Below are 27,785 nucleotides of genomic sequence, written 5' to 3'. Positions count from 1 at the left end.
GTGCAATTGCATGCACAACGTGGCAGGCACCAATGCTGGGGGGTACCATAGGTAGCTCCCATGTGCACCCCCCACCCCCAATACCTTGGGGGCCCGCTGCGGGCCCCCGCATGCAGAAAGCGCATGCCTTTCCATGGCGGCAACGCCTCCAAGGAAAAGCACATCACCGCATGTAAAGTAATATGGACGGCAGTGTCTTTAAGACACCGCCACCATATACAGGCCCGTTTGACCGGGAAAAAACGGCAGACTGTCTTCCCGTCCGCAGGGTTCCCCCTGCCATACTAATGTGGTGGGGAGGGATAGAATGCGGGCAGAGGAGAATGTCGGGCGGATCGCCACCACCATGCGGGCGGTGGCGATCCGCCTGACATTCTAATAGACTCCTTAGTGTAATCGTATGAGATACTTAATGATTTGTGGGCTGAGCATTCCACAACAGAAATTTTTTTGGGGCAATTGCAATGATTCTTAGAAATGTAAAGTAGGTTACCCATTTTGAAATGGACCACTGAAAGAAGTCTTCAAACCCCTTTGTGACCTCAAATGGCCAAATTAATGACCCATGTCAAAACCATACTAGGAGTCAGTGCAAATTGTTACACTCAATCCATCGGAAAACCAACATACTCTCATAGGTAGAATCAGTTCTGCTCTTTGTGCTGAAATTTTGTTAGACAAGTATGATGATTCCATGATATTTGATATGGTGCAAACGACCTATACTGCTGATAGTGCACGATAATTGTCTCTGAGGCAAGAACCATCTACAAATAGAATCACAGCAGCCTGTTCAAGGGGAACATTAAGTATGTCAGGTCATGGCTTGGTGCACTGTTCTGTCACCTCAATGCAACATGGTCACAGTCAGCATCAGTTTCTTAATTTTCATAATCTTTATTGGTGATTGGCAAAAGAGTTGCAGGATTTAGGGTATTGCATCTCCTGACTGAAATGTGGTCAGCCACCAAATTGATTTGCTAATATTAATAGAAGGACTGTTTTCGTAATGCTGAGTGTGTATGCGAGTCAGTAAAATCTCAACTGAATGAGGGTCTCTTTGATATTGGGTTTTTGGTTGGAAGAGGTAGCACCATGTCCAAGCAGGAACCACAATCGAATTAAGGACAAGTCAGTTACACACCATAAGATAACTTGTGCTTACCCTCTTGTTGCTTGGCACAGAGCAGGCAGGCTTAATTTAGGAGGCAATGACTAAATAATTTGTACAAGACTTAAAACAGTACTACAGTGAAAAAACCACAAAAAAAATAATCCACACCAGATTAGAAATATAGAGTTTAATTTAATCAACATAGCAAGACCAAAATGGCAAAAATCCAATAAGTATAACCGGAGGTATGTATTTTTAAAGAATATCTTGAAATGCAGTGCTTCAAAACATAAAGTGACAACCAGGGCTATCTGGTTGCGCTTGAGTGGGACAAAGTCAAAAGTTCAGACACACTGAGATGAAGCACTGATCGGATACAGGGACCAGCCTTGGTCTGCCGCAGAATACTGCGCTTTGTCATCGATGAATCTGAGATGCGGGCAGAAAAGGGGCAATGCATCAATGTCAAGCTTCTAGCTGAAGCCGATGCATCACACAGCCAGCAAGCAATGTACTGGATACTCGCAGATGTATCAGCATCAAGGGAGATGCACCAGTTGCGACTGGCGAAACATCAGTGATGGGTGAGTTCTGACAGATTATACACTTTACACCCACCGCCACAGGTCCAGGACTCACAGATGGCAGAGTCCAGTTGTGGGCTATGGAGTGGTTGGAGTGTTCATGTCCCTAAGACGTCAAACAGGAGGCAAGCAGACAAGCCCTTGGAGTCACTCTGGGTTCAAGTGGTATAGGCTCTTGTAGGTATCAAGGACCCCCTGATGAGGATGAGACTCCTGGGTCAGGGACAACAATTTTTTGTGAAGGTAAAAACCCAGGCAGGCTACAAATACAAGAGCTAGCTGATTATACAAAACAACATTCAAAAAACACAGGAAATTGATAAAAATGATTAAAGCAATGGACTGAATTGATATCAAAAAGAGATACTCTTTAATATAGTTATAAAAGATAAATGTATACATAGATTAAAAAAATTACACAATAAACATATTAAATCATGAAGTTCATGTGATTATTTTCAGAATATATAAACAGACTTCATAACATATAAAATTGATTCTTTATCTTCCAAAGTATTCTCTAGTTGTAGAGAATGAGGCTGCGTGTCGTGTGTCTACGCGTTTCGACAAAAACATTTGTCTTCATCAGGACAATATTGGATGGTCAGCCAAATTTTTTTTCTTCTAGACAAAAAGATACAATGATAACATTTAAAATAAATTTAGATTTAAGATCACAGTGCATTGCTTCTCATAAAACATAAATTTGCTCCTAGATTGATCAAGTTCATCAGCCTAGCTCATGTAAAGATGCGAAACATATTTGAGAAAAAGTAGTAGGAACAACCACATATACATATTTCATCTTTCATAATTATCATATACTGGACATAATCATTAACGTTTCGAATACAGACATATATCAAAACCTCATAGAGGTTGGTGTATCATCCATATTATTTAATATCCTAGGAAAGTCACCCTACCTATTGCTAGGAAATAAATATTTTATTTATTAAAAAACACACAAAAACCTATCGTTATTATTTCCTACGTTTTTTGTCTGGGACTCTAATTGGGTTAGTTTGAACAGATATAGAGGGAGGCCTGTATTTATAGATTGGTTTACACTAAAGGGTTGAATTGCATATTAACGGATTCAAAAACTTTAACTGTAAGGGGTAAGCAAAGGATACACAATGTTTAGTCTTGGAGATTCTAAAAGGGATGTATCTCAGTCTTTCAGAATTTCTACAACCTTAATAGCTCACTAGTTCCATAAAAGATCATAGCTGATATCTGATGGAGCAAAGAAGGATATTTATTCAAACTGTGCCCTTTTCAATGAATTTTTCTTACCTAAAAATGATTGGTAACCAGAAAGATATGGAGTAGTTGTAGGGAGTAAGGCACCTTTACTTCTTTTATTCAAAAAACCGGACTTGGTATGTGATAACTATATAAAGAATAGGAATAAGCAACCCATTAAAATATTTAGTTCATATTGTCGTTTTTTTATATATAAAACTATGTATGATCCATTCTTTTTTAATTTATTAATTGTACCAGATACCAATCTTACCTGTCTATGCAGTATTCACTGCCTCCATCTTACTGTCACCTATCAAAACCTTTCATTCGTCTTTTTTGGAGCGGAGGAAGGAAATCCAAGGCTTACAAGTTTTATTTCATCAGTACGTAGCAGTCAATGAGCAGCGGTATTTGTAACTAAAATGGAGACATAATCATAAAATGGTGCGCTCTAATATTAATTCTATTTATCTATTGATTTTAGTTAAAGTGTTCATGTTTACGCTTCGTCCTTACATTTGTTATTTATCCAAGATAGCCGTGTTCTTGCAACGTTGTTGCGAGTCGTTTGCAAGACGCGGCGGTGGAAGCCTTTGTTTATTTTTCCAAAGTGCTCGTATTTCTCGGGGACTGCTGTTGGCGTATCTGATGTCTGAAATGGTCGTAGAAACGCCCCTGCATACAGAAAGGGAGGAATACCCACAGGGGAGCCAAGATTAGCGGGTGCAAGGCGATCTTTTTTACTTACAGAATATTTAACGAAAACGGCTAAAGATTCAACGGTTAACACACTGATTTTATAAACGGGTTTAGAAAAACGGCGCGAAAGATCACACCGGGAAGTTCCATTCGGTCGCATACAGAATGCAGAGTTACGAGCAAACTGATGCGGAGTTTTCGCATGGTGTGCAAGGCTCTTACCTTCGCTACGGGTCTGCGGCGCCTCGACCTTCCTCTACTGCTCCTGTCAGCAAAAACGATCAGATCTAGTGCAACCTTCGAGACTCTTTTATTTCGTCAATTGGCTACGCCCTTTTTGAAAAAATTCCAAAAAGTGTACCGCCCAATTAAAGCGATACAGAGTAGAACGATGCTTTGTCAATAAATGACCTAATCTGTGACCTTCGGGAAGAAATGCTATATGTACATAAACCAATGCGACTGCTATGGGTTATGAACAGAAAAAGGCACAACAGAAGCCCTCTGCTGCGTAGTCCTTAAAAGGGGGCAGTTTAGTATAAAGCTGTTAGTTCATCAGACGAGATATATTCATCAGACAGAGTTTGCTCATGATTATTAAGATCATGTTAGCATTATATTATTGCATTTTCCCATGGTAAGTCATGGTTCAGTCCATGATTGAAAGTTCCGAGAGTAAAAATCCAAAAGACCTCTCTTTTTTTGCGGCTTTTATCTCCACCTTGATTTTTTTGTAACTGTATTCTCTTTAAGATTCGCCATTTAAGTTCTTCAGGTTTATGATTATATTCTAAAAAATGGTTTACTAGAGGTGCAGTGGTTTTCCTAGTTTTAATGGCGGACCTGTGTTCCGTTAATCTAGTTTTTACTGAACGGGACGTCTCTCCCACATATCCAAGATTGCAGGGGCAGACAAGTAAATACACAACGTTCTTTGTGTTACAGGTCCATAATTCATTGGCTCTAATTTTTGTTTTATTAAATTCCATTGTTTCACCTGTAATAATGGTGTCGCAGGATTGACAGGAACCACAACGAGAGGTCCCTTTGATGGCATTCGCACCATCAATTGATTTTTGGATGAAGGGGGCATCCCTGGTCTTGCTTTTGTGGCGGGAGTGAACAATCTGATCTTTTAGGTTCTTGTTTCGCTTATGGGCAAACATAGGTTTCTGTAGTTTTTGTTCATTCTCATTGACATTTAGTAAGTGCCAGTTCGAGTTAATTATCTGCCTGACCATGGAGTCCATAGTGGAGTGTTTAGTGATGCACACTAATTTTGGATCTGTTTTTTGTTTTTGTGAGTGTAACAGAGTATCCCGATCATAGAATCGGGCCCTCTTATACGCTCCTCTAATGAGCCTATGCGGATATCCTCTCTCAATGAACTTGCGTTTCATGATTTCAGCTTGAGTGTCAAAATCTTGTATGTTGGTACAGTTCCGCCTTACTCTCAAGAACTGAGAGAAAGGGATACTGTCTTTTTGACAGCGGGGATGATAACTATTGAAATGCAAAAGAGTGTTACGAGCAGTGGGCTTAGTGTACAGATCCACCTCAAGCAACCCTTCCTTATTTCTGATGTTTATGTCGAGAAACTCAACTTTTGATTCACTTATGTGTGCAGTGAATTTAAGGTTCACATCTGTTAGATTTAACCATATAAGAAATTCATCCAGAGTCTGTTTCCCATCGGTCCACTGGAAGAAAATATCATCAATATAGCGATACCAATGGGAAACAGACTCAAAAAATGGTGCAATCTCATTAAAGATGAACTTACTTTCAAATAAGATCATGTAAATATTGGCTATTGATGGGGCCATTGAAGCCCCCATACTTACGCCCTTTATTTGCAGAAATAGTTCTTCGCCAAATTCGAAGAAGTTTTCTTTTAACACCAAAGTTAAACAATCTTTAACGAATGGCTTAGAACAGGGAATTTTGTGCTGATCTATAAACCACATTGTGGCATCTATTGCTTCTGCCTGAGGTATATTACTGTATAGAGATTCCACGTCTAAAGTTACGAGGATATCATTGCCTTCAATGAACGCTAGATTCTCAACTTTCGCGATCATATCTCCAGTGTCTTTAACATATGATTTTGATAGTGAGATGTAAGGGCGTAATATTTGATCCAAATATCTCGACAAGGCTTCCAGAGGAGTGCCAATCGTGGAGACGATTGGTCGATATGGTGGATTTTTTTGGTCCTTATGGATCTTGGGCAGACCATAAATACACGAAATCTTTTTCTCTGAGTTATTCAGGAAGTCAAACTCTTTTTTATTTATTATACCTTCATTCAATGCTTTTGTAGTTAGCCTATTTATCGTTTTCACTATTTTCTCCGTTGGGTTAGTTTTGATCTTTTTATAAAATGAAGGATCATTGAGCATTTTGTTCATATTCTCCTCATATATCAAGTGGTATAGGCCCAGTCCTTCTTAACAAGGCAAGGAGGGAAACATGCAGCAGGACGAACAGCACCGCAGAAAAGCAGCTCCCCGAGCAGCAGTCCAGGAGAGTGGCAGTCATTTAGCGGCACATCAGTCCTTCCTACTGGCAGAGTATCAACAGGTCCACATTGTATTCAGTTGATGGTGTCAGAGGTCCAGTATGTATACCTTGCTGTTCCTTTGAAGTGGGGGAGACTTCACTGAGATGCTCTGAAGTGCACAGAGATCCTCCAATTCCTGCCCTGGCTCCTGACTCACAAGAGGGGGTTAAGCTTCCATTCTGTGTAGCTGTCTAGATGGAATGAACAAATCCCAGCTCCGACCCACCCCAGACCTGTTTTGAAAACAGGCACCAGACACACAGGGCTAAGAGTAGAAGAGTGCAAACATCTTTAAGGACCAGTTAATTAATAAACTGGACTTATGTTTTCATATCACAATTCATTAGATATTGTTAATGCATTACAAACAAGTCCTCAAGGAAAAACACCTCTCACTTGCCTCCTCTTCCCATTCCAAAAGTGGCATTTTTGAAAATTAATTGTAAAGATACATTTGACCCAACCATTAAAGGGGATTTATCATTACAATTCCATTTGAACTAAACATGACAGCACTACCTTCCAATTGGGAATGACATTTATTAGATTTAACAAGGAATCACCAATGTTAAATTATGGGAGGGGTAGGCTTCACCGCAGTGAAAAACTAATTTTAGAGTTTTTAACTACCAGGACATGCGAAGCTTAAAAGTACATGTTCTACCTTTTAATTACATAGCACCCTGACCTATGGGCAATCAGAGCTTACCTTGGGGATGACATATTTAATAAAAGGGGAGTTTAAGAATTGCAAGGGATTCTAAATGCCAAGTCGACATGGCAGTGTAACTGCACACACAGGCTCTGTAGTGGCAGGCCTGAGAATGTTTAAAGGGCTACTTAAGTAGGTGGCATAATCAGTGCTTCAGGCCCACGAGTAGCATCTAATTTACAGGCTCTGGGCACATGTAGTACACTTTCTAGGGACTTATAAGTAAATTAAATAGGCCAATTAGTAGTTAAGCCAACGTCACTGTATTCTATTGGAGAGAGCACAAGCACTTTAGCACTGGTTATTAGTGGTAAAAGACCCAGAGTCCTATAGCCAACAAAAACTAGGCCAAAAAAAGGGGAGGAGGAAGGCAATATGTTTGGGGGTGACAATGCAGTAAGGGCAATTTCCAACAGGGTCTAACACAATAATAAGCATATTTATCAATGTTTTGTGTTGTCCCAGCAAGGGGGATTAAGGGCTACGCAAAACATAGATGAGATTTACCAAGCCACGCAAGACCACCTTGCATCGCTCTGCATGGCTTGGTAAATCTGGATTAATCTGCAGTAATTCAAGGCAGCGAAATTCACTACCATGCATTACTCTTCCCCAGGAAGGCACTTCATAATTGGAGCTTGTGTTTTCCAACGCATCTACCCATGGACTCTGAAGAGAGGTGTAACGAAGAGAAATATATTTACTTCTCCTTGTTTTTCCTCTTCCTACGTGTGTTGCATTTTGCTGCACGCATAAAAAGAGGAACCTGTGTCAGATGGCTGTTTTTGCGCAGGAAGCTATTCGTTCCTCCATAAAACCTATCCTGTCTGTAACTCATGCACCCTTGCACCATCATGCAAGGGTGCCTTCGTTGGCGCTGACAATATCAGTTTGTGTTCTAGCGTAGGCACAGAGCAGGAATGTGCTGTATAATTTTAAATATGGTGCATTTCTGCCTTCCCCCTTTCATTCAGCGCAGCGCAACATGGTGTCTTTCTGCGTTGCATTGCGTGAAATGGTGATAGATATGACCCAAAGTGTATAACCCGCATCAATTCCATTCTCTGCAACAATTGGGTCCTATGTTCTTGGACAGGTACAGAGAAAGTACACCCTTCCGTCTCATGAAAAAATTGCTAAAAATCCTCTTTGTCGTTTCTATTCCTAGAGCGAGAGTGCTACAAATTGTATCTCTAAGCTTCAGGAAGTCACTTATGCATTTGTCTTTGAACGGCACTGGTTCAGAAACATTGTTATTAGTAAGCCTCTGTAAAGGCTCTGCAATGATGGGAAAGTTTGGAACTCAATGTCTACAGTAGCCAATGATTCCCGAATACATGCCCACTACACCTTGGGGAGATGGAGGATTACTTCGAAGTTCTCCAGAAGGGCATTCATTAGACATTTTCCTTGCCCCTTTTGTAATGTGGTGACCTGACTCGATCTTTTATTTTATAGAGTAGTGCATTTCTGCAGTAGATCCATTAAGGCCATTTGCAGTAAAATGGTTCAAGAGCACAATTGCATCCAACTTGCAATCGTTTTTATTGGATTCAACCATCAGCTCATGATATATTACACCAGCACTGAATTACAGGGCAGTGCAGAATTTCCAGATCTTTCTTTCAGATCTATCACAATCCCATATGAGAACTTAAGTAAGGAATCTGAAAACAAAGATATGAAGACTGTCTTCATGAAGAGGAACAGACAGGAACTCTCGGCTCAAGTCAATAACCGTGTGCTATTATTGCACAGGTCAACATGGATCTACAGTCCTATTGCTCTTCCTCATCCTTCATTTTCCACTTGGTTTTTTAATGTCCTTCACATGAGAGCTGCATGGACCTTTCCATTACAGGCTTCATTCCCTCCTCTGCTTCCCACATAAGCCTATATTGAAGTGTTCAAGTGTAGACTGCATTTGATTTCACTGTAATCCTTCACTGGTTCTGCTCTTTTGATTAGTCCTATCTCTTTACCTGTAAAATCCCACACCTCCACGTTCACCGTGTGTCTTAAATGAGGAAGCAAATCATCTTTTGTGAGAACTGGGAAAAAAGTGGACTCTAGACTCTTCTGATGTAATTTTAAGTGGTAAGTCTTGATCTTGGGTTTAAAATGCTAAAATATTCCTGCGTAAAGTAAATTGTGCAATTCATATTACTTAAAGGTTTACAGGACTCATGCCACATATTATGATTTCATGATCTTTTTCAAACGGTCCACCTTGCAGAAGAACATTGTCTGAGATTGAATTTGCAATTTGCCTACCAACAACTTGGATTTATTTTCCCACTGTTTGTTTTTTCTTTTCTTTTTTTTGTTCTCTGCAGCTGTATTTCATAACAAAGATTTACCACAGATGTGGTGCTCCTGGGTTTTGACATAAAGCAATCTTCTAGAATGTCACTTATTTTACATATTTGTGTGGTTGGTTATTGTACATTTTATCTTGTTTTTACTCTAGAGTCAAACACAATATGTGGTTCTGTTCATACTTCTGAATGTTTACCCCAGAGTGAATTGTAAAATAAGTCAATCATCTCCACCACATTGTTTGGTAGGGAGACATGTTTCAGTTGGAACAAACAAAAACATATGCATGTAAATATACCAGTCGGTCTATTCAAGGTTGTTGGATTCATTACTCTTTTAAAATTTTGAAATGTTGCAGACATTTTAGTTGTCGACAGAAACTATGTATATTTTAGTTTTTTACATTTCCGTTTCAACAAACTTTATTTCGGTCATAGAAAGGCCATAAAAAGTAGATATTCATAAACAAGTATAGCATTGATAAACAGATTTTGACAATTCATTGATTGTATATTACATAATATATCCCAAAAACATTTTAGTATGTCTAATATCTTGATACTGATTAAAAACAAGAATGATTAAAACTGAATAAAACTGTTAAAATGTTAAGGCTAAAAAATGAAAAGAGTGCAAAAAATGTTTTTTTTTTTACAGTTGCTGAGATGTGTTAAAAAGGCCCTTCGCCTGTGCCACATAGAATTAAGAAAGCGAGACACGGCAAAGACTATAGGAGGGTGCGTATCAGATCTTAACATTCTGTACACCTCCAAACACTGAGTGCATCCCATGTTTCTGCATAATGGTATGAGTCAACGCCGTCTGGCAGATGTATAACCCGGGCAGAAAAAGTTTTTTTTACTAGCTGTCAATAGAGCATATATAGAGGTGCATTGACAATAAATGAAAGTACCCTTCAAAAATCTGTACCACCATTTGCTTCCTCTTAAAGGGTGTGTGTGAGGCATTTGCTTTTCTCACATATATTTACTACTCGTGATATGTAGTTCAAGAAGGTGTACGTATTTAGGACTCCAAATATGTGGTAAAATATGGTGTTCACTCTTGTGCATGCTTAATTTGTGCAAGTGGTCGCCATCACTTATTTCTTCTGATTTGAGTGGTCACAGTCAGTCTCATGAACATCAGCCCAGATTATGAAGTTGATCAGTCCAGTCTGGCCTGATCTGACTGATCACAGTGCCTTCAATGACTGTACTACCTGTGGCGGGCCACACACGTTTTTCAAGAGGCACACAGTGCAGGCAACATTCTCCCCACTTTTGCTCGAACCATTTAAAGCATGCATTTGTAAATCCAATTGGTCTGGCCATGGCAAACGTGCTATGCTTTTATTTCTGTATTTAAAAAACATCAGCAATATTTAAAAAAAAACACTTGGCTAAAAATTAAAAATTAGGATGTGACCCAGCAGTCCAGGCACACTAACTATAGCACTGGACTGTACTACTTTTCTGGTGGCTCTGTTAGTGCAGATTTGTAATTAATAAAAAAAACTATTAAGTAATATGAATGATTTGGAGCCAAAATTAATTTGTTCCTCTTTACAGAATTATATTTTTTTAGCTTGGCTAAAATAGGCCCAGACTCATTCGTGTGTTTCAAATATGACCTTGTTTTCATTTCTCACTGATTCCGCAGGCTACAAAATGTGCACTGAAACATTATTGATTGCGGTAAGTTTTGTGACCCTACTTGCTCTCTGTGAATGAAAAATGTTGTTCTTTGTAAACTCTGCTGGAAGATTTCCTGTTAAATATTGTTGTTTCTTCCGTTCTTCCTGTCTGCCTCAGTGGGCCTATTGATTTTATCAGTCTATCATTGTATTATGTGTACTAGATTTGTGCTGTCACATCCCATGATATTAGGGCAAAAGGGAACACATTTTTTTTTATTTAGGGAATGGTGTTATGATGCTGTTAGGCACTGAGGCATTTACTGATTTGCTGAACGTATGCACTGAGTATTGTCCTATAAAAGAGGGCTCATTTCGGAGGTGAGTCAGCGTTGCTTCCCTGACTCTTAGAGCAGACTAACATTGATCCATTGGATGCTCTGCACTTACAATAATTTAGAAATTAAGTCAAACCGCATGCTGAATTACTGATCTCTACAATTTATTTGAGCTTTTTGCTAATTACCCGTTTGTGATTTGATATGAATATTGCCTCGTTTTGAGAATAACCATATTTTGCCTTCTGTACGAAACGTAATTTCTTATTTAACAAATCATCAGTTTCTGACCTGTATCTTCCCTCCAGAGGTTTATTTGGTTGATTGGGCTATTTGATGTGTTGGCAATCTAATCTATGGTGGAGCACATTTCCTCATATGTTCTTGAGGACAACACTGCCCCCATCCTTCGTAGGTGCTTTTTCTTTAAATTACCTGATACAATAGTGTCAACAGCTGTGCACATGAGCTCAGGCAAAGGGCTGTCACTCACAGTGGAAGGAAGCTAATAGAATAAGTGGATTGACCCACTGCCCTATGCCTTGGTGGGTGGATGGAAAGTTCAAATGGCAGAATGACTCCTAAGTGGATCTATGGGTGACAAGGATAGACTCAAAGCCCATGTACGAATATAGGCATGTATTTTAGGAAGGATTTATTTTTAAAGCAAGAGACTGGAGAAAGAATGAAAGCTGTTTCTAGGCCATGCCACATGCCCTGGTGATATATTGCACATATATAACTAAAACACAGAGTTGGCCTAACGGCTAGGTCGCTCGACCTCGGACCTGGGGATCTGGGTTCGAGTCTCGGCTAACGACGCCAAAACCACCTGTGATTCTGGGCAAATCACTTAATCTCCCTGTGCCTAAAATGAATGTGTGTCCTCATGTAACGTAACTGGTAATATGTAAAGCGCTCTGATACTCGGTTCGAGTCTAGTTCGCGCTATATAAAACTCAGAAAAAATAAATAAAATAAGTAAAAACATGGCCTAAATGCTTCTTTCTACTCATGCCCTTTCTCACCCACAATGCATATTCCCACCAGTGGACAGCAGAACACTAAACAAACACCAAAAAATGCAGCTCACTGAAAGGCCAAGATGTGTGCAGTGGGGAACTCTTAACCAAATTAGAGTCAAGTGGGGGAGAATCTTCATTCAGAATGAAGAATGGTGTGCAGCAGTAAGCAGAACCATTAACAAGGAATCTAAGGGCATATGTACAAGCCCCTATCACCACGGGAACATAAATTTTTATGACATTCCTGTGGCGATAGGGGCTTCGCCTTATTTAGAAGGCAGCTTTAAGCTACTTAACATGGCTTAACTCTATGCTTAACGTGAAAAGGGAGGGCAATGGGTGTTGCTGTGGGCGTGCCACCGCAACACACATTTATTCTGCCGCCACTTCCTATTTACAAGGGAGGCATAAATAGGAGGTAGTGCCAGAATTAAGACAAGAAAAAACCTGGTCTTACCCTGGCACAACGAGGAGAAATGTTTCATTTCACCTCGTTTTTGCTGTTTTCATGAGTTCTGCGTTGTGCAGCACACATGAAAACAGCAAAAATCCTATAATTGCTTATGTGCAGGAATGTCCCCCTTCCTGCACATAAACAATCATTCTTTAAAAATGCAGCTTTACAACTTCTGTGTGTGCTGCATTAAGCAGCACAAACAGAAGTTACAAAATGGCATTGAAAGATTATTTATGTGCAAGAAGGGGGACCTTCCTGCACATAAACAATCTTCCACTGTACGCAGAGACCCCTGTACTAAGGTGCAAGGGTGCCTGCTCTGGCGCTAGGTTGCTAAGTGTAGCGTCAGCGCAGGGGGAAATGCAGGGCTGCACAATATTCTTGTAAATATGGTGCAGCCCTGCGTTTCTGAAGTGGCGGAGATAGGCGTTAAGCCAGGAAGGCTAACGCCACTCTCCGCCACTTCACTTGTATATATGTCCCTTAGACTGTTGCAGGCAGCATTAAAACTGGTATTTCACAAAGTGTTTGAAATAAAAAAATGATGGGGCATATTTAAAATATCGCAACTAGAAGGTCACTTTTAGCAACATTCTGGTGCCGATCTGCCCTTCTCCGTATTTACAAAACTGAATTAAGCCACTTTTTGTGGCTTAATGCTGGTTTCTAAATAAGGCTGCTTTACATGTATCACTTAGCGTGAAAGTGGCGTGCAATGAGTGTTGCTGTGGGTGTTCCTCTGCAACACCAATTGCTTTTGAAGCCCCAGCTTTTCAAGAAGGTGTAAATCTGAGGCAGTGCCAAAAACAAATTCCAAGTTATGATGGGTTGGAGAACTCATCTAGTTGCGCACTGTGCACTTGGTGTTGTCCTACACCTTAAATATTTTGACTCGTAAATTTATTTTTTACAATTATTTATCAGTTATTTTATTTTCATAATCTGATTCGTTCAAGTCATCATAACGCAATACATTGTTTGTGCATTTGTTCACTTTCACTTACAATTCATGCAATAAATTTTTTGGTGAGACCAGTATTTACACATTATAACCATTGATTACATTTCACAATTTTCACTCCCATGCCCAATGCATTTCGGTACCATCAGGTACCTTCATCAGGGGCTGATCTGTAAAGATATAAAGTAAACTGTGTGAATTTTATGTATATGATTTGCCCATGGGTGTATTAATTAGCAAAAGTTGCGATGTCATACCTGTTATTCGTGTGCTTATGTTCAATCAACTGTAAAATAAAACCACAATACCTAATGTCACCTCTAATTCATGATATTTATGTGTTAAATCTAAACCATGTAGTCTGCATGATTAAGCTTACCGAGTGTTCTCTAGGAGCTTGTTAATCTGTCGAAAAAATACATGAGAGCCCTGTGGTTTGTACTGATCGTTCCTATCAACCGATAGACACCATGCGGCTTGAAAAGCCAAAAAACGATATTTAAACGGACAAGTCCTACCTGGTCTTCAATGATTAAGATGACCTGTCAATGCATATTAAAATACTTCAAACTTAGCTCAAGATCGCTTTGTTAAACGTGTCCCAGCTGAAATGCTATTCCAACATACCTGGGGAATTATACTCTGTCAACCTACAGCAATAGAAACGTATAACATGTGTTTTGTCATACCGTTCAAAGAATGACTCAGATGCGCATACTGCGGTTACACTGGCTATAACTGAATACCTTTATATTTGTCCGTCAGTGCTCGTAAAAACCGCTACTCCATTGATTCGCCGTGTTTGTCCCACGCTAAACTGGCGCCATGCTCAGTTCTACCATATACTCGCTGCCGCGATTCAATCAACACAAACGACGTACTACATCTCCAAATTTACCTGTGAAAGCTGCTATCTGGCGTCGCCATTTTGTAATATATACCGATGTTATGTGTTCTTAGGCAACGTTCTGACTGTGTCAGGTGTTGCCAGGTTATATATTCCACAAATCTTTTCTATTACCCGGTGATGCGTACGGCAAATTATATAACTTGAAGAGAATGTTAAAACAATATTTCTGACTGTAGCTTGTAATCTTTATATCTATATAATGCTGACCGAAATTCTCACTTGATAATAAAACCTATCTTACATGCTTGAAGTGGTGCGATAAAATTCGCTGTACCTGTTGGTGTGCCTATTTGGTCTTAGGTTCCACGTTAACATCTTGTGTATGGAATATGTTAGTGAGTGTTAAACTGTATGTACGCATTCATGATTGCTCAATTGTATGCATTGCTAAGTGTGGCATACTAGTAATCTTCACATACCAAGTTTGCTCACTTATGAAAATTGTTATTGTGTGTTGATATACAACATAATCCAATATTCCTGTCTTGACATGCACCTGAATACTGACGTTGTAACATTTAAACAAATTACTTAAATCAAGCAGTATTGTCTCAATCTTAGAACCATTGTATAACATTATCAGATTCACTCCATGTTATTCAGCTTAATGAAAAATTCGAATAACTGCTATCTGTTCTCTATAGGTAACATGAAAGGTCATATCTATAATTTTACCCAGTTGGGTGCATTGTCTGAAGATATTTAATCCAGTATAACTCACGTTGTAAAAGTCTCTGTCGGTTGTCAATCCCTGTTTTAATCACCACTTTTTCTATGATCAAAAAGCGTAACTGAGAAATCATATGATTGGCTTCCTTCCAATGAGTGGCTAGTGGTGATGATAAATGCAAGTTCCGTATCCTACTTTTGTGCTCCGTTAAGCTGATTTTCATCTTCCGCTCTGTTTTCCCCACATACATCATACCACATGGGCACTTGATTCCATATACCACATTTTGGGCATTGTAGTCACTGGTATGTCTCAGTTTAATCATTTTGCCCGTTGTTGGGTGTGTGAAAGTATTCCCTGTTATTGCGTTGTTGCAATGAGTACAGTTCTGACACCGAACGGTGCCCTTGTGTTCAATACGTCGATAATCCAATTTGGTTCGCTTAAGAATTTGTCCGATATTCGGACCCCTAGTGTAGGCGTGCATCGGTGGTTGTTGGAATATACCATTGAAATCTTTCTCTGTAGATAAAAGTTCCCACCTTTGGTTGATAATGCGTTTGATTGCTGTGGATTGTGTGGTGAATTTCGACACAAATACCATTCTGTCCTGTTTAACTTTTTGTTTCGATTGAAGCAAGGTTCGTCTATCCATTTGCTTGACTCTCTCATTGCTCTGCTCTACTTCTTTCATGGGATATCCTCGTTCCTTGTATTTTTGAACGTACTGATCCATTCTTGAATTACAGGTGTGGGTTTCTGAACATATTCTCTGTATGCGGATGAACTGAGAAACAGATAGATTCTTCACCAACGATCTTGGGTGGAAACTAGTGTAGTGCAATGCACTATTGCGGTCAGTGGGCTTGGTATATAGCTCCGTGCTAAAGCCTGTGGATTGTTTAGTTATCCTAACATCAAGAAAATCCATCGTGAGATAATCAATCTTATGTGTAAATTGAATCCTTGGGTTCACCTGGTTCAAATGATTAATGGTGTCCAGAAGCGATTCCTTTGTGTCTTGCCATATTAGAAAAATGTCGTCAATGAAACGACAGTACATTTTTACTTTTGTCAGTGTGCAGTTTTCATAAGGTGTTCCTCTTCAAATTGCGCCATGAAGATATTTGCATACGCAATGGCCCCTGCAAAGCCCATTGAAGTACCAGTCATTTGAGCAAAATACCGATCTTTCCACTCGAAGTAGCTGTTGTGTAGACACAACTTGAATAATTTCAAAAGAAACACTTTGTCTATTTGTAGATCTTCCATTTGTAATAAGGCCCATTCTATTGATTCTAACCCTGCTGAGTGAGGTATCGAGGTATAAAGCGCTACCACGTCTATTGTGCATAGAATCCAACTTTCTTCAAAATCTTTTTCAATGTCTGAGATCTTTGTTAAAAAATCTGTTGTATCCTTTATGTAAGAATGCCATCCTTGTACGAACTGTTGGAGAAAATAGTCCAAGTATCGTCCGAGTGGGTCAAAGATTGACCCACACCCTGAAATGATAGGCCTAAACGGTGGATTAGTCAAGTGTTTATGGACTTTAGGAATCATATACAGTTTAGGACATCTTGGGTGGGCGGTGGTTAGATAGCCACTTGTTTTCTCATCTATCCATTCTTGTTCAAGAGCGTCTTGCAACAATTCTTTGAGCATTTGCTGTAATAATCCTATTGGGTCCCTGTCCAGTAGTTGATATGTATCTGTGTCTGAGACGTGATCTTCAACTTTTCTGATGTAAAAGTCCGCATCCATCACTACCATGGCTCCTCCTTTATCTGCTGGTTGTACTTGTAGTGCTGGATTGTTGGCTAAATTTTGTAGAGTTTGCATCTCAAATTTTGTTAGATTACGTCGTTTTGTCTTGATGAAATCCAGTCCTTGTATATCCTTTTTGACCAATATTTCGAATGTGTAAAGCATTTTATGTCAAATGGGTGGTTGGTATACACTTTTAGGTTTTAAGCGTGTGCTTTGTTCATTTTTTTCCACTTCAGAAGGTTCCACTATGTTACTGAAAAAATGTCGAAGTCTCAAGGTCCTCATAAACCTATGAAATGCCCCTTCTAGATCCATTTCATTAGCAGTGGTAGTGGGCACAAATGAAAGTCCCTTGTTTAACACTCTACGTTGTTGTTGTGTGAGTGTCACTGATGAGATATTTATTATCAGACTACTGTCCTCCCGCTCCGCAGAGCTTTTCCGGCCACTTCCTCTCCTGGTTTTTCGCTTACTGCGACCCCTGCTCCTTGGCTCGTTGGTTGTAATCCTAGGTTCTGTACCTGAGACAAAAAAGCCACATTCCCACTGGTTGTTGCATGTTCTGTGCCTTCTGTAGTTACTGTACTAGTTGATGTTGTTAATTTAACTGGTCCCCGGGTGATCAATGTTTCCTTGTCAGTTACCAGACTCTCTTCAGAGGAATGGGTGGTTGTCTGTGCTTTCTTTGGGTGATATTGTCTCCGGGCGTAGATCTCCGCCCAGGTGTACACCTCGTTCAACTTGTAGTCAATAGTGTCACGTTTATATTTACGTAATTTACCTTCCTGGAGTTCTTTACTATATTTTTCCAATTTTTGAGTTAGTCCATCTATGCTCATCTGCCATGTGCCAACTTCCATTCTAGACTCAAGTTCTGATTTTAACGTTGAGATTTCCTCTTCTAGTTCGCGTATTGTTTTTGATAGCTCTTCAATGATCAAGAGGATGAGATCTAGCGAACATTTATTTAAAATATTGCACCATTTCTCCATGAATTTATCATTTAGGTTAAAGCGAAACAACATTGGTTTGATCGACAGTCTCAAACCACTCGGGATCCGCTTGGCTTTATGATATTGCACCAATGTAGATGCATGCATTTTCTGGTTTAACGATATTTAAACGGACAAGTCCTACCTGGTCTTCAATGATTAAGATGACCTGTCAATGCATAATAAAATACTTCAAACTTAGCTCAAGATCGCTTTGTTAAACGTGTCCCAGCTGAAATGCTATTCCAACATACCTGGGGAATTATACTCTGTCAACCTACAACCAGAGAAACGTATAACATGTGCTTTGTCATACCGTTCAAAGAATGACTCAGATGCGCATACTGCGGTTACACTGGCTATAACTGAATACCTTTATATTCGTCCGTCGGTGCTCGTAAAAACCGCTACTCCATTGATTCGCCGTGTTTGTCCCATGCTAAACTGGCGCCATGCTCAGTTCTACCATATACTCGCTGCCGCGATTCAACCAACACAAACGAAGTACTACATCCCCAAATTTACCTGTGAAAGCTGCTATCTGGCGTCGCCATTTTGTAATATATACCGATGTTACGTGTTCTTAGGCAACGTTCTGACTGTGTCAGGTGTTGCCAGATTATATATTCCACGAATCTTTTCTGTTAGCCGCCGATGCGTACGGCAAATTATATAACTTGAAGAGAATGTTAAAACGATATTTCTGACTGTAGCTTGTAACCTCTATATCTATATAATGCTGACCAAAATTCTCACTTGATAATAAAACCTATCTTACATGCTTGAAGTGGTGCGATAAAATTCGCTGTACCTGTTGTGTGCCTATTTGGTCTTAGGTTCCACGTTAACATCTTGTGTATGGAATATGTCAGTAAGTGTTAAACTGTATGTACGCGTTCATGATTGCTCAATTGTATGCATTGCTAAGTGTCGCATACTAGTAATCTTCACATACCAAGTTTGCTCACTTATAAAAATTGTTATTGTGTGTTGATATACAACATAATCCAATATTCCTGTCTTGACATGCACCTGAATACTGACGTTGTAACATTTAAACAAATTACTTAAATCAAGCAGTATTGTCTCAATCTTAGAACCATTGTATAACATTATCTGATTCACTCCATGTTATTCAGCTTAATGAAAAATTCGAATAACTGCTATTCGAATATATTCGAACTGCTAAGATATATTCACTAATACAGGAGGTACGGACAATGGACGCCCATGGGGGATCAATCAGTCAGCAATTAAAACAACTCGAGTACCTGACTCAACGTCAATTAAACCAGAAAATGCATGCATCTACATTGGTGCAATATCATAAAGCCAAGCGGATCCCGAGGGGTTTGAGACTGTCGATCAAACCAATGTTGTTTCGCTTTAACCTAAATGCTAAATTCATGGAGAAATGGTACAATATTTTAAATAAATGTTCGCTAGATCTCATCCTCTTGATCATTGAAGAGCTATCAAAAACAATACGCGAACTAGAAGAGGAAATCTCAACGTTAAAATCAGAACTTGAGTCTAGAATGGAAGTTGACACATGGCAGATGAGCATAGATGGACTAACTCAAAAATTGGAAAAATATAGTAAAGAACTCCAGGAAGGTAAATTACGTAAATATAAACGTGACACTATTGACTACAAGTTGAACGAGGTGTACACCTGGGCGGAGATCTACGCCCGGAGATAATATCACCCAAAGAAAGCACAGACAACCACCCATTCCTCTGAAGAGAGTCTGGTAACTGACAAGGAAACATCGATCACCCGGGGACCAGTTAAATTAACAACATCAACTAGTACAGTAACTACAGAAGGCACAGCACATGCAACAACCAGTGGGAATGTGGCTTTTTTGTCTCAGGTACAGAACCTAGGATTACAACCAACGAGCCAAGGAGCAGGGGTCGCAGTAAGCGAAAAACCAGGAGAGGAAGTGGCCGGAAAAGCTCTGCGGAGCGGGAGGACAGTAGTCTGATAATAAATATCTCATCAGTGACACTCACACAACAACAACGTAGAGTGTTAAACAAGGGACTTTCATTTGTGCCCTCTACCACTGCTAATGAAATGGATCTAGAAGGGGCATTTCATAGGTTTATGAGGACCTTGAGACTTCGACATTTTTTCAGTAACATAGTGGAACCTTCTGAAGTGGACAAAAATGAACAAAGCACACGCTTCAAACCCAAAAGTGTATACCAACCACCCATTTCACATAAAATGCTTGACACATTCGAAATAATGGTTAAAAAGGATATACAAGGACTGGATTTCATCAAGACAAAACAACGTAATCTAACAAAATTTGAGATGCAAACTACAAAATTTAGCCAACAATCCAGCACTACAAGTACAACCAACAGATAAAGGAGGAGCCATGGTAGTGATGGATGCGGACTTTTACATCAGAAAAGTTGAAGATCAGGTCTCAGACACAGATACATATCAACTACTGGACAGGGACCCAATAGGATTATTACAACAAATGCTCAAAGAATTGTTGCAAGACACACTTGAACAAGAATGGATAGATGAGAAAACAAGTGGCTATCTAACCACCGCCCACCCAAGATTTCCTAAACTGTATATGATTCCTAAAGTCCATAAACACTTGACTAATCCACCGTTTAGACCTATCGTTTCGGGGTGTGGGTCAATCTTTGACCCCCTGGGACGATACTTGGACTATTTTCTCCAACAGTTCGTACAAGGATGGCATTCTTACATAAAGGATACAACAGATTTTTTAACAAAGATCTCAGACTTTGAAAAAGATTTTGAAGAAAGTTGGATTCTATGCACAATAGACGTGGTAGCGCTTTATACCTCGATACCTCACTCAGCAGGGCTAGAATCAATAGAATGGGCCTTATTACAAATGGAAGATCTACGAATAGACAAAGTGTTTCTTTTGAAATTATTGAAGTTTTGTCTACACAACAGCTACTTCGAGTGGAAAGATCGGTATTTTGCTCAAATGACTGGTACTTCAATGGGCTTTGCAGGGGCCCCTGCGTATGCAAATATCTTCATGGCGCAATTTGAAGAGGAACACCTTATGAAAACTGCTCACTGCACAAAAGTAAAAACGTACTGTCGTTTCATTGACGACATTTTTCTAATATGGCAAGACACGAAGGAATCGCTTCTGGACACCATTAAACATTTGAACCAGGTGAACCCAAGGATTCAATTTACACATAAGATTGATTATCTCACGATGGATTTTCTTGATGTTAGGATAACTAAACAATCCACAGGCTTTGGCACGGAGCTATATACCAAGCCCACTGACCGCAATAGTGCATTGCACTACACTAGTTTCCACCCAAGATCGTTGGTGAAGAATCAACCTGTTTCTCAGTTCATCCGCATAAAGAGAATATGTTCAGAAACCCACACCTGTAATTCAAGAATGGATCAGTGCCTTCAAAAATACAAGGAACGAGGATATCCCCTGAAAGAAGTAGAGCAGAGCAATGAGAGAGTCAAGCAAATGGATAGACGAACCTTGCTTCAATCGAAACAAAAAGTTAAACATTGCATTCAGGGTAATTGTCCCTATCATTAAGATTTACATTATTATGCACCACAACTGATGAGTACACACTCCTAACCCCACTCACACCAAACCAGGACCTAACCACCCCGAACAGTCAATGCATGCAACATCGTCATTGAATGCGCTCACTGTAGTCTCACTAAACGTCAATAGCATGGCACACTTTATTAAACAGAAGAAAATACTTTGTGCCTTCGTACCCTACATCCTGACGTAGCACAGTTAAAGGATACACAGCTGTCTAAAGCAGAAAGCTGAAAATAACGCTGCTATTAGGTCAGAAAGGAATACCATGCTCACAAACAGAAACTACCAGATGCATCACAGACACCTGCAGTGACCTCCTCCCAGATGAGAGGTGTAGTAGTCCCAAAACAACAACTCCCCAAAGCACATGAAGTATGGTATGACCTGCTAGGTCCCTACATTTTCATAAGAGCGACTATTCAACATAAAACCCTCCTTATAGGTTTCATTTACAGCCCAGTTGAAGATAAGAGAGACACCTTCTGGGGTACCTCAGGGATCTTGCTCCAATGCCGTCGCACACAAACACTACTTGGGGGAGACTAAAACATTATACCTGACCCACACATGGACAAATCACAACACCCGCATACATCCAACCAGACAGGTAGAGGTCTCCTTACAGACCTCACAGCTGACTTTTCCCTATAGGACCCTTGACTTCTCGTCCACCCTATCACACAAGACTATACCTTCATTACCTGCATGCATGGCACATGGTCATGAATAGTCTTTTTTTCTAACGTTGACACATCTCCTTCACAAAGTTACCAACACCACTATTATATCAAGTGGGATATCAGATCACGTTGAATCCAATTAAACTGGATTAAGGCAGGGTAAAACCACTGGGGTAACAATGAAAGCTTAAGAAGCTTAACCTATGCTATTGCAAAATGCTCGCTGATGAACATTGGCTGGCCTTCATTCTAGACACTTTTTTAGATGAGAAAAAACACACAGTACCCTTTACTCAGAGAGTATAGGCAGCAGCCCTGGCAGAGATTGGGGGGACTCATACTGGACTTAGTCATATTAAAAAAGACAGCAATCACCAACTACAAGTCATAGACGTCTATCTCCTTACGCTCACAACTAACTACGAAAGGACACAGAACCCCACAGACCTCCATGCCCTAACACAGGCCAAAAGTGAACTGAACGCATTCTACACCTCCCAGGTGGAGAAAGCACGTTTCCACTTGTAACAATCGAACTATGAAAAAGGGGAAAAGGCTGTCAGACTTCTAGGACTACAACAAAACAGCAAGAATCACAACATACCATCCAAGCAATCAAGCAATCAGTGACATAAATAAATGGGTTCTCACCTACCTCACCAAAATAGCCGCTGCCTTTAGATATTCCAACAGCATGCAATACACCACAGACTGCCCAGACTTTAGCTCTGATGTAGAAGACTTCCTGTCTGGCACCACCTGGCCTAAACTCATGTTTGCTCAGCTGGAAACCCTGAATCAGGCCTTTACAGAAGCATAAATCTGGCATGCCGTAGACAGCTTGCTGTACAATAAATCACTAGGCCCAGATGGTTACCCGGCGGAATGCCATGAACTAATTAATAAGCCCCGAATGTACCCCTATTGTGCAAATATTCAACAGTATACTGGAAGGCACACCACCGGAAAGAAATATGTATGAATCACTCTATTTTTAAAACTGGGCATGGGTCCCCTGGAATGTGCTACATACCGGGCGGTCTCAAAGCTAAACACAGATGTTAAACTCTTAAGATCATGGCAATCACCTTAGGCTCAGAGTCCCCTTGGTGGTCCTCAGGGACCAAGTTGCCGTCATCCCACACCATTCCTCTGCATCCCATCTTCAGGCGTTAGAGCATGCACTGTGGCAGGTGAGAGGTAATGAGTATGAGAAGGTGGCGCTTTCCCTAGACATGAAGAAAGCATTTGAGTGGAGTTACCCTACCTTTTCAGGCTCATCACTCTGATCAGCTTGGGTCACAATTTCCTGACTACGGTAAAACTTCTTTATGCATCACCCTCAGTGAAGGTCGGGTGCAACGGACAACTGTCAGTGACTTTGGAGATCTGACAGAAAACATGACAAGGCTGTCCACTTTACCTGTTGCTATTCGTCCTTACCCTTGAGACTAAGGCACAAACCATTTGCAAAAATGCAGTCATCATGGTTGTCCAGACCACAGCAGGAAAACAAAAACTCTTCCTCTATGCAAATGACATCCTCCTCACACTGTCCAACCCACACCACAACCTTCCCTCTCTTATACAAACCATCTCTCACTTTGTCCAATTTTCTGGGTACAGAATCAATTGGGATAAATACGATTCTCTTCCCCTTACACAATACATGACTGTGGCAGTGATCTTAGGCCATCACTTAACTTGGAAACCCACCTGCCTTAAATATCTGAGCATAAACATCACTCCTGGAATCAATAATATGATAAAAATTAACCTGAACCCATTGATAGCCTCCATAAAATTGGACATCACCAGAGGAAACTCTCTCAACATCTTGATGTGAGGCATAGTTGGGAGATCTCTCTCCCAACATGTCCACACTTGAGACCCCATCTCTCTCCTACCATGACCACACATGAGATCTCAAATATGATCCTCCTGAATCCCACTGCCCAAAATTAGAACACCACTCCCTACCCTAACCCCCTGCCTAGACCTGCCAGATCCTTAAATCCATATTCAGAACCTGATAATCACTCCCTCCGCCTTGAGTACTCGTCTCCATACTCAAAATCTGATATTCTCTCCCTCGTCCTTGAGTACTCCTCTCCTCCTTCGGACATCTCAGTCCCTGCTATATGCTCTCAAAGAGCCCCAATAAATGCAACTAACTCGACACTCTCTAATCATGGTAATGCGGAACCCATCCAAACCATCATGCCCAACCCCCATAGAGCGCCCAGACTCATCACCAATTCCATAAACATTAATAACCTCTTGCAGATCCCCACTATACAACCCGCACCCACAGACACCCTGCACAAACCACACCTGAAAGGCATGCTACTTAACTGTAGATCAGGAGTGAAAAATGCCTTGTGATCTCATCCTCGCACATCCTTATCCTCACAGAAACACGGCTCAACAACTCCTCTGGCCCTTTCCTTGACCTATTAGTCCCTCCTAGTCACATTATCAGACTCAACAAGTTAAGCAATTGGTAGGTGGCATAGCCTGTATTTTACACAACTCTCTCACAGCAAAACAGTCCCCTTCAGCTAATCTCTCCATCTGTGAATACCTATGCATATATATCACTAGCTCACACAGACCCTTATGCAGCCTTCACATCTTCTACCACCCCCCAGGTGATAACCTCCTTCTAATCGAACAAGTTATGGAAACCATCTCCTCCAACCTGGGCCAACACTCCCCCCCAGATTTTCCTTGGTGACTTCAATCTCCACTGGAATGACCCGCACGATCAGGCAGTTACAACCTTCAAAAACGTCCTAACCGACCTATCTCTGACCCAATTCTGCGACTGCCCCACACACAATCTTGGCTCGACACTGGATCTCATCATCTCCAACCCCAATTCCATTCATCTTGAATCCATTCTCCCCTGTGACTGGTCTGACCATCATTTTATCAACGTCCTGATACTTGAAAGTTGGAATCACAAAACTACTCAACCATTGAAACTAAAACACTGGAAAACACCACTCCATAACACAAGCGTTATTGAGCTCATAGAGTGATGCAATCTATGCCTTCCGCCGCCGTCTAACATGAATGACGTTCACGACCTCACCGACCACTATAACAACACAATGCTCTTGGCCTTGAATGATACGGCCCCCCTTCAACTAAAAAGAATTCCCACAAAAGTCTCCAAGCCGTGGTTCAATGACAGACTAAACGCAGACAGATGCAGTCTTAGCCTAGCTGAATGCAAGTGGAGATCCACTCCCTCCACGGATCATCTAGAAACTCTATGATTCCAAAGAAGTAGATACAACAAACTCATTAGAACGTCGAAAGCCAACTTCTTCAAAAACCAACTTGACAATGCCAAAAATCGCCCGAAACGACTTTTTGTGCTCATTATATCACAATCCAGCAACACCTCTACCCAATCTCAGCACCTCGCCCCCGCAACCAAATTGCGATGCAATGGCTGAATTCTTCCTCGAAAAGACAAACAAAATCAAATCAGATCTAAGGTCTGCTGCACTCACTCTCTCGCCCTCTCTGGACTCCTCTGTCTCCTCCCCTCTGCCCTCGCCTCAGGGTCTCTCATTCAAAAACAATGCTTCATGGAGTCAATTCACTCCCCTCAATGCATTACCATCCGCAATATTCTCTCTACCCTTAAACCCTCTAACCACTTCAATGACCCCCTCCCCTCCAACTTCTTTAAAGAAATTATAGGTTCACTAGCGACACTCTGGTCCAAGATCATCAATGCCTCACTTCTTCTAGGTGAGATCCCGGATTTCTTGAAGGCAGGTCTAGTGATCCCTAATCTCAAACAACTCTCAGCTAACCCTGTTGACCTGAATGCCTACCGCCCAGTCACAAACATACCCACCCTAGCAAAACGTCTGGAGGAATGTGTTCATGATCAACTACACAAAGACATTGAGCAATTCCAGCTTCTCGACCTATTCCACATTGGCCACAGCACCGAAGTGGCCATCATTCACATTGTGGACGACGCCCTCACTTTACTTGACCAAAACGATGCATGCCTTTTAATTATGCTTGACCTCTCATCGGCATTTGACACTGTCAAACATGACAATCTACTCTTCCTCTTGGCACGCAGGATGGGGCTTTCAGGCACGGTCCTTAAATGGTTTTCCTCTTTGATCAACAACAGAACACAAAGAGTCAAATCCAACAAGTCTCTCTCCAACCCTAGTCCCTGCACACTTTGTGTTCCCCAAGGATCCTCACTCTCCCCCACACTCTTCATTCTTTTCCTGGAAACGATGACTGAAATTCTTAAAGCCTCCAACATCCAATTTCACTTGTATGCGGACAATACCCACCTCTGCATGAAAATTTCCTCCCCCAAAGACATCAAATCTCTCAACGGAACCCTTCGCAAAACCCTCAACTGGCTAACCTCCAACAATCTCGAATCAAACGCCCTCAAGACGGAATTCCTCCTCATTGCACCCGCTAGGCAAACCCCCACTGTTGTGAAATTTCTCTGTAACCTCACGCCCTCAACTCCACAACTCACATTGTTGATTCCACTAAATCACTGGGTGTTGTTCTAGACAAAAACCTAAACATGCAAGACCACATCAGATCATCGATCAAAGGAACAAACTTCCAACTTTGCATCCTAAGAAAACTCAAACCCTACCTTCCCCAAGATGACTTTAAATTGGCGGTGCAAGCATTTGTTATTTCCAGACTTGAATACGGCAATTCGAGTCTTTGCGGTATGCCCTAACTCAGTTTAGCACCTATCAGAGCATCTCTAAATGCTGCTACTAGACTTATCATGGGTTCTAAGACCAACCACATTTCACCTGACCTGAAATCATTCAATTGGCTTTCCTTTGAAGCAAGGATACAACTAAAGATCGCCTGTATGACCCATAGAGCTCTACACTTCAACACCCCACTCTACCTGACAAATAAGCTGGAACTCTCAGGTGGCTCCAGGTCCACAAGGAGCACCGGCACACTGTAGCTCAAGCCCAAGAAATGTAATAAGCTTAAAACCTACAATCGTACATTCTCTGGCATCGCCCAGAGAATCTGGAACTCCCTTCCAGTGGAAACAAGACTGATTTCCTCTACTCTTGCCTTCAAAAGGGAAGTCAAAACTCTACTAATGAACAAACTCTGCTAATGAACAATGCATTGAACTTGATGCTGTGCTCCTATTGCCTCCAAGTGACTGTTTACTGTCTGGCTTTCTTTTGATGCATATCACCCTACTTGTCATTCTCACCCTGTTGTATATTGTCCCACTGTTTCCATGATTTCTCTCCCCTAGCTCTTTTCCTTTGTCTACCTATACCATCTGTAAAGCACTCTGATACCCACCTGGGTCATGTTCTCGCTATACAAAACTTTTTAAAATAGAAAAATTAAGATAAAAAAACACAAACTTTTCAAAATCTACGTATGGGCTGGGAGGTAACCAGGTATGAAACCAGCCAAATTATATGCATTCACGGAATGGGGTAT

This window comes from Lissotriton helveticus, chromosome 10 (assembly GCF_964261635.1).
Source record: "Lissotriton helveticus chromosome 10, aLisHel1.1, whole genome shotgun sequence".
Lineage (NCBI taxonomy): Eukaryota > Metazoa > Chordata > Amphibia > Caudata > Salamandridae > Lissotriton > Lissotriton helveticus.
The sequence above is the reverse complement of the archived record's forward strand: the minus strand, read 5'-3'. Positions refer to the sequence as shown.